Raw genomic sequence first — 9,355 nt, 5'->3', positions numbered from 1 at the left:
TAGAAGTGGAGGAACTTTGATCATTTCAAAACGGTATAACCATTTACAAACTAACATGTTCCTTGGATTGCAAGAAAAATATTTCTAACAGAAAAAATTTATTCTTCCCACAATTTAGAGAAAATTGATATGATTATAGTTAATTTAGAGTGATATCATCGGGCCTTCTAAATAAAAATTCAACGTTCAACTTATAATTTTTTATGTAACATAAGTAGGAAATTTTAGATCTTTTTCTTTTCCTTTGAAAACTTTTCTCGAAGTATCATGCAAACCAAACAGGGCCTCTTAGGCAATGTGTAAATACCCAAAAATACCCCCCATAAAAAATTTCATTCCCCTCTAATAAGAGGGGTGTTTTTGTCCGTTGATATTTGACTCAGATTAGGGCTTTCTAATAAAGCCTATAAATAGATTAACTTGTGGCTAAACAAACCCTAAACGGTTGTGCAGCCCTAGAATGAGAAATTGGAGAAAGAGAAGAAGAAGGCTGAGGATGTAGACACCCCCATTTTGCTACGCTTTAAAAAGTGAAAGATTCGGTAGTATCATCGAGTCTTGAGTCCGTATTCAGCATTAGATTAGGCATCTATGCATTTTAGGGTAGATTTCACCTCATTATGGGAGTTTTGAAGTTGATTCGCGATCCTGAAGGTCTCTAGGGGGTTCCTTTGGCCTCTGGAAGATGAAAGTTTAAGTTTCCAAGCAAATGAAAAAAATCTGCTATTTTTAGAATTTTCAAAGTTTCCCTCATTTTTGCCTATTTTGAACTGCAGAGGTATGTTGGTCATTCCCGATGTGTCTCATTTGACCCCCGAGTTATATTTGAGAAATCTTGAGTGATTTTACAAATTTTGAAAAAGCTGCTATTTTTAGAAACTCGAGGCTTCCACATTTTCATCATCTTATGGATATTTCAATCATTTCTCATATGTCCAAAACCATCTCGAGGGTACGGCTGATGGATTAAGAGTAATTTCGTAAGATTTGGGAAACCTGCTAAATTTAGATCTCTCAAGATTTTCTCTTAGTCTTGCACTTCGGGGGTATTTTAGACATTTCTAAACATATCATATTTAGTCCCTAAGTTGTGAGTCCGTTCATAAATTTTTGAACATCTGCTATTTTTAGAATTTCTCAAGGTTTTCCCTAGTCTCGCCAAATTCTAGCACATCGGGGTAATTTGGTCTTTTCCTGTGTAATTCTTTTGATCCCCGAAATATGTCTGAGAGATTATGAATGATTTCCTGAATTTTAGAAAACCTGCTAAATTTAGAATTTCTCAGGAGTTTCGCTTAATTAGGAAATTCTAAGTGTTGAGGGCATTTTGGGTATTTTCAAGGGGTACCAAATGATCCTGTTTGATATTGCTCATCAAAAGGACCCAACTTTAAAAGTTTCTATTTTTGAAGTTTGATCACAAAGACTTTCCATTTTTAACATTTCCCTTTAGGAGTGAACCAATTTAAGGTTATTTTGGTCACATTTGGATGTGTACTTGTCAAATAGGGGCATTTTGGTCCGAAAAATTATTTTCCCAAAAAAGATGGTTCGATCATGTGTGAGGGATGCACCATAAATGTCAAATGGGTTGGGTCCATATATAGAATGTTGAATTTAGAAAGATTTTATTGAATTTTTACGGAAAAACCCAAAACTCGTGTGAAATGGCCCATTGGGCTAAAGCCCGTAAAGATGGAGCTCATGTGGGTTCACCCATATGGGTTGACCACCATGGTGGGCGCCCCACATGGCTGACCCACATGAATTGAGCATCTAACCTTGATGATGTCACAATGGTGACATCATATTTGTTAAAAGAAAAATAAAAAGAATAAAAAAAAGAAAAGAAAGAAAGAAGGAAAAGATGAATGATTGCTTAAAAAAGGTTTTCTTCCAAAGAAGCAATGTGGAATAAAGAATAGCATGTCTTGATTGACAATAACTTAAGATTGGAATCAAATCCAATTTGGAAACAAGAAAGAAAGCAAGCAAGAGGGGAAAATTGGAAACAAGCCAAAAATGAGAGCTCTCACATTGGGAACTACTATTTCTGTCTTAACCCTAGCTTTTTGTATAAAAATCAAAGCAAACAATCCTAAAAAAGATTGGAAAAAGATCAAAATTCATTTTTTTCTCTCTCCTCCCAAGAAAAAAAAATCTCTTTTCTCTTGAAGTTTGATCTCTCTCTCAAGTGTTCTTGACAAAAAGGAATTCTTGAATTCATTCTTCTTCTCCAAGGCATCACACAATCAAGAATTATTGGAGTGTTCTTTGGGTCTTCTTCATCATATAAAAGGGTGCAACAAAGCGTATACCTCGGATCTACGCACCCTAGAGACAAGGAGCGTGATCACGGTAGGATCTTTATCTTTGTAATATCAAAAGTAGAAGAGCATGCTAGGGTTTTACTTTTGATAGATCAAATCAATGAATTTTTTCTTGAAATTCCAGTATGTTATAATATAGATTATGAGTTTTCAAAATCCAAAATTTGATCCAAAAATTAATTTTCCTCCATTTAATAATGATTTTCTTTCGTTTTTTATTCAATATGAATTTAAATCGGATTATCAAAGCAAGTATTAGAAAACGTGGGTTTCTTTAAAAACTGATATTTTTTGGGACTTCTATAAAATAAAATACTACTGGAAACTTAATTTTCAATCACGGTTTGGCCGTTTTAATTTTCATTCTAATTTTCAAACAATAACCCCGAAAGGGGTTATTTCTTGATGAACGAATCCAAAAGTATATCAAACCATGTCCAAAATTTATAAAATCTTATTTCCAAACTAATGTTTTGATTTCCAGAATACCAAAAAATTTCAGATTTTTTGAATTTTTTTAATCCGGTTTTAAATTATTTTAAATTTCGGCCATTTTTAATAGATATCAAAATATTTTAAAAATTAATGAAACTCTCCAGAATTAATTTCCAATAATAAATTGAATTTTGCATGAGATTTGTTTTTTGACAAAAGGTTTTTTTATTTGTTTTCTAATCATTTTTTCGTTTTACGTGCTGTAATTCTTTTTCGTATTAAATTAGTAATTTTTTGAAATTTTTCTTTACAAACCAGTAACTTAGGTTACTGGAATGTTAGATAAAAATTTTAAATTGGTTTTGAAAAGTTTTAATATGGTTTTATAATTTATTTTAATAAATGGGTTTCAATTTCTAGGAAACAAATTCCCCTTTTCTATTTAAAAATCGATTTTATGGAGGAGATTTAATTTTTAAGTTTTGAAATTTTGATAGAAAATTTTATAATCTATTATTTATCTACTAGAATTTTTTATTTAATTTTAGGATACTATTAGGTTTGCTTTTTAAGTAATTCTTTGGTTTCATCCGATTTTTGTATGAATTTCAATTGGCATCAAATCGTAATAAAAATTCATGAAAGTCATACAGTAGTCTAATCTCATGATTATCTTTATTCTGTGAAAGTTTGGGTTAATTTGAAATTGATATGCTACAAGTTGATGCTTTAATCTATAATCTAATTTAAATTTTGGAAAATCAGAAATTGATATCAAATATTAATGATAATTCATGAAATTGTTCCAGTAAGCTACAATTATCCATATCTTGTTGGTGGAAAAGTTTTAACTGATTTTGAGTTTGATTGCTTAGGATTACTGTGTATTCCTAACAATCTGGTCTTAATGATATTAAATCACAATTTAACAGCAAATCAATACAAAAGTCACTAAAAATCTCCAAAAAATCTTAAATTTTCATCATAAATTCCTAACTTTTTGAAACAGAAACCTTATGGTTCATAGATTGCCTTTGTAAATTGGCTATGCTGTGACAATTTAACTGCCGAGATCGTAACCATAATCGTATACTAATTGCGATCGATCCAGCATAATTGGAGTGCGTAAATTATAGTATGATATTGGCTCCGAGGTCCACTGTCCACTGAAATCCTGAGAAATATGCCAGGCAATAAGATACTATAATTTATGTGCTAAATTACACAAGGGTTGAGGGCACGATTCCCTTCCATGGTTGTGATTCGAGGTCGAAAATTGCGAACCATAGAGCCTTTGGTATTCCTTAGATGTTTAGGAACCGAAAATCCTTGAAATCTGAAAATCATTAACTTCAGCAAATTAAATCAATTTACATCATGTCTTTCAGAACCGTTGGATTGCAGTTTCCATCGTAAGAACCATTAGAGCCCTATTTAGGAACATTTGCGTCATGTAGTGTCCTAGGTTTTAGGGAGTCCTAGAGTTAGGAGTCCAGCCTCATCACGGGCGTTTGCTATGGATAGCAACCGTGCCATAGATCTAGTTACACTAGTCACCTCACTTTTCTCATAGGACAAGCCTAGTTACCTAGGATGTAGGTTCACCTGCATTAGTCAAAGGGATGTCTTGCACTTAGATAGGACCATATAGCATCTTAGATGAAGTCCTAGGATAATAAAATCTTCAACTTGAATTAAATAATTTCTCTTAAAACTATTGAAACAATCAATCCAGTCTAGATCGGTGTCCTAGATGAGTTAGGCATAAGTAGCTTAGTTCAGGTGCACCGAACTACGTCGACTCTGATCCCAGTGAGGCTTGGGTATGTAGGCAGCTTGGATGTCTGATGGCATACCAACCGCGAGTCGGCTCCACAACAAATTGTGGGGTTTTGTATATTAATTTTCTTGTAAAATTTAATCACTTAGGACTTTCCATGAAATTAGAATTTTAGGAAAACTTTCACTTAGATGGAATCCAGACAAATTAAGAAATCAAGATACACATTTAGGATTCATATTGAAATTAGATTTTAAGATGCATGTCACTTAGTTCGCACATTAACAGAGAGTTGAATGAGCCATTTAAAATAAATTTAAAAGAGTTAACTTTTGGAATTGAAGACCGATTATCGGGCAGGAATGGTGCATGTGGTGGGTAATTCCCCATACCTTCCATTCTTGTAACTGATGGCGTCTGGATCCGGGTCTGCGATCACGCGGTCGGTAGAGGGCCTCCGCGGGGTCTGCAATCACAAACAAAAGGGGGTCAGGGGGTCCGTGGTGGGTCCCGGACGACCACTTCGACACCCAAGTCAGATCCTTCGACCAGTCAATATAAAGAACAGCTAGAAAGGGAGGGGGTTTTGACCAGGGTTACCAGGGCCGGTGCGCGGGGACATTTCTGGGTGCATAAATGAGTGAGTCGGAGGGGACTAGCAGGGAGGGCAGGATGGGATTCCTGGCCTCCTCTGTTGTTGCCTCGCCTCTTTTTCCGGTATTGCAGGGTGGAGGATGGGTGAATTCCCTGCTTTCAGGGGCCAAAAGAAAAAAAAGGTCCCTTTCTTCTTCCTTTCCCTCCCCTTTTAAAGGGATGTGCGCGGCCCTTTTCATCATTATGGAGGGAAAAACTTCCTTTGCAGGATTGGGCCGTCCCTCTGCCTCGCCGGCGCGCGTGGCTTTGGCGGCCATTTCCTTCCCTAATTTGTGATGATGAGGCCTGGGTGGTGAGAGGGCGACATGTGTCATGAATGTGTGGTCTTTGCCGTTTTCCAACACCCTTCTTCATGATGGTTGGGCTCTGCTCGTGCATGGATGACACGTGGCGATATCTGGGAGCGTAGCCGTATTTGTGCCCCATCATAACTCCCCCTTACTCCTTTGGTCCATTGAATGGGCCAAGGGAGTAACGTTTTGTTCGAGCTAAGTCATGATGAGGATATTTACGAGGGCTCCGGGGTGCGAGGAGACGTGCCGTTTTATCCGGCGGCTGTCTTTGGGAAGCGGCAGCGTCGTTAGGAAGGCTGCGTTGTCTCGAGGCACCAGGATTTCTTTCCCGAGTTTAAAAGAGGGGAATTACCCTGGTGCCTTTTTGTGGCTCTTCGTTGCTCTTCTTCTTTCCTTTGCGGTAGGGGTTCTTTTCGTATATTCTTCAGCAACATGTCTGGCTCTTCTTCACGAGTTAGGGGCAAGGCCTGTTTCTTCCAGGAGTCGTCGAGCGACCCTGACTTGTCTTCCGATCCGGGGGAGGATCTCGTGGCTCGTCGAAAGAAGGCTAAGAGGGGCCCGGGCACTTCGTCGGGCTTCCCCCCCCTTCGCCTTTCTTCCCTGTCTAGGAAGGACAGATTGTCCAGGTCCCGCGTTGCCCGGGAGTGGTCGTTTTTCTCTCGAGCCTATCGTCAGGGAATGGAACTGTGTGGACGTGTTTCGAAGATGGGTCAGGAGATCGAGGACTTGAAGCGGGAGAACGAGGTTCTTCAGAAGAAAGTTCATCTTCTCAACGAGCAGTTGTTGGAGTATGAGGTGGACCCCCTGCTGGAGACCTCTTGGGAGGAGGAGGGGAACTCCTCTGGAGAGGAGTCGCTCTCCGATTAAGCTTTGGCTTTCTATGTTTTCCTGCGTGTCTATCCCCTTCTCTGGCGGGGATTTCTGAGGCCTACGTGCCCTGTGCTGTTTTTTTTTTTTTTTTTTTGGTTTCCCTTTATTTTTGTAGGCCTATGGGCCAGGAGGATGTCAATGGGTAGTTTATGTGTATTTGGGTCGTATCTCTTAATGTTGTTCTTGGCTTGTGATGGAGAATCTCTGTGTTTGCGAGGATTTGCTATGCTCCGACCCTTCCGTGCGCTCTCTTCTTCTTTTTCTTTTTTCTTTTTTTTTTTTTTGGGCCCGAACCTGCGTGGGGTCGGGATAGCGAAGCGTGTCGAATTCGTATGATCTTGCCCTTTACCCTCTACTTCCTTTATGAAGGTTAGGCTTTATGTAGATCTGGGGGCGACGCGTGGCGTGCTTCGGTGATAGCGAAGCGTGTCGAATTCGTATGATCTTGCCCTTAACCCTCTACTTCCTTTATGAAGGTTAGGCTTTATGTAGATCTGGGGGCGACGCGTGGCGTGCTTCGGTGATAGCGAAGCGTGTCGAATTCGTATGATCTTGCCCTTTACCCTCTACTTCCTTTATGAAGGTTAGGCTTTATGTAGATCTGGGGGCGACGCGTGGCGTGCTTCGGTGATAGCGCCGTCTTTGTATGCTATCGTGATATGACCTTTAGTCCATTGATTGGCCTCGGGGAGCGGGCCCGTTGGCATGGTTAAAGGATAATGTGGTGAAGGCGTTTATGGGAGCATTGGGGTGCGAACGGATATTCTGCTCCGTCCGGCGGCTCCTTCCCGAGGCGCCGCTTGGTTATTCAGTAGGAAACGAACACGCGGGTAGTAAGTGCTTCATTTTTCCACACCGGGGTTTCCTATAAAGGTTCTATAAGGGGTGAGCTTTCCTGAAGTCAGGAAGATCGCCCTTTGTCTCTTCTTTGCGTTTTTGATTTCTTCCGGCCTTTCTTCAGGCTTGTCCGAGATGTCGTCGCCTTTCCAGGGTCTCTTTGTGAGCGGCGATCGTAGGTCTGATCGCGACGGGAGTCGTCTGAATAACCCCGAGGCAAAGTCTGGCGGGCTGGGGCCTCAGCGAGGGGTTCCGGAGGGGGACATGGATCATCCTCCTGCCCCTCATGAGAGGGAGTCTCATGAAGCGTTTATTCACCGCAACCGTTCCTTCTTTTCCTGCGTCCATCGTAGGGGAATGGAGGTTTTTAGCCGGATGAGGGACATGGATCGGGAGATTGCTGCTTTGCGCGCGGAGAACGATCTGCTGAGGAACCGGGTGCGTTGGCTAAATGACCAGGCCCGTTTTGCTGGGAATCGGCGTTGGGGAAGCTCTTCGGACGGGGAATAGAGTGATAGGGAGCTTTCTGATGCGGAAAACTCTTCAGCGGCCAGTCCCTCTGAGCTGATTGCGGTGGGATTTCGGAATTTTTGGAGGAAGCCTCTTGTCTTTGCGCTTTCTTTTTTTGTCTTAGGGATCTCGGGGGCTTCGGGCCTGCGTGCCTATTGTCCTTACTCCCCTTTTTGTAGGCCTTTGGGCCAGGAGGAAGTGGTTTATGAATGGTGCCTTTCTTTTTCCTGTTTCTGATGTGTGTTTTCTCCTTACGTGTTTGCTTTTCTTTTGCATGCTTGCTTTCTCGCGCATTCCTGAGCCCTTGTCGCTGCGTTCGATATTTTCGGCCCGGTGGTATTTTGTATGGGGTATCTAGTCGTACCTTTATGACGGGTTCAGAGCTCTTTGCCATCGAACGTGGTTTTTTTCCATCTTGTGGAGGTGTATGCCGGGCCCTTGTGACGGGGTCCGAGCCCTTTCTTTATGAACCCATTTTTCTTTTTTTCATCTGGTGGAGGTGTATGGATGGCTTGCTGGGGAAGTTATGTCGTGGGTAGGGGTAGAGACGTCCTTTCCGTATGGCGCTTCGACTTATGGCGGTTCCCTTGGGTTTCTCAACCGGCGCCACGTGTACGCATCCCATCGACTTAGAAAGGGCGGGAGATCGAACGACAGATGTCAAAACCCTAGCCCTTTTTAAAGCCTTTTTGGGGATTTCATTTTTTACTTTATTCCTTCGTCTTCCTCGATTAGAACGGGTTTTTCTCCGCGGCGATTCTTCTACGTGTTGCTTGTCGTCCACGCTTCGTTCGGTGAGTTCTGTGTCTTTGTTTCATAGCTTACGATGTCTGTTGCGACTGTGCCGCAGAGCCCCTCTTCCGCGTCGGTAGAGGTGGTGGAGAGGGCTCCGGTGAGAAAGAGGAGGCGGTTGTCTGTAGAGGGTGGGAGCGGCGTCGCTGAAGATGTGCGGCAGCCCACGGAGTTGAGGGATAGTTCCGGGACCTCCGGGTCGTCGGTGGGGGCCGCTGCTTCGGAATCTCCGGCTCGAGTTTCTTATGCTCGTGGGGCGGAGATTGGGGACATTCGGCCTGGCGCCGTTATTCGTCCCGGCCGGGTGGCGTGTTTCAGGAATACTTTGGAAAAAGGGGCGGCGGAGAAAATTAGGAGGGAGTTCCATATCCCCGACGATTATGGGATTAGAGTCCCCTCCTTTGTAGAAGGGGTGTGTGGGGGTACCACGGAGGAAGAGGTAGCTTTCTACGTGGAAGCTTTCCGGGCGGGGGTTAGGTTTCCGCTCTTGGACATTATAATAGAGGCCCTCGAGTTTTACCAAGTGGCTCCTTCCCAACTGGCGCCTAATAGTTGGCGCACACTCCTGGCCTTTGTGGCCAAGGCGGGTCTTCATAAGTTTCAGCCCACCCTTCCGCTGCTCCGGGCCTGCGTGGCCCTCAGTCCGTTGGTGAAGGGGGAGGACAGCTGGCTTTATCTGACCCAGCGTCCTCAGGTGAAGATTGCAGCGAACTTGCCTTCGTCCATCAAGAAGTGGAAGGAGGAGTATGTGTTTGTTACCCCTCCATCGGACGCTGGCTGGGATTTTCCTCGTTCTTGGAGGCGCTCCGTTGAGTGGCGGAGGAAGTCCCTTCCCGACGAGTCTGACTACAGCA

The sequence above is a fragment of the Tasmannia lanceolata genome, unplaced genomic scaffold (assembly GCF_043159265.1).
Source record: "Tasmannia lanceolata isolate RefF3 unplaced genomic scaffold, GAP_Taslan_0.1 ptg000011l, whole genome shotgun sequence".
NCBI lineage: Eukaryota > Viridiplantae > Streptophyta > Magnoliopsida > Canellales > Winteraceae > Tasmannia > Tasmannia lanceolata.
The sequence above is the reverse complement of the archived record's forward strand: the minus strand, read 5'-3'. Positions refer to the sequence as shown.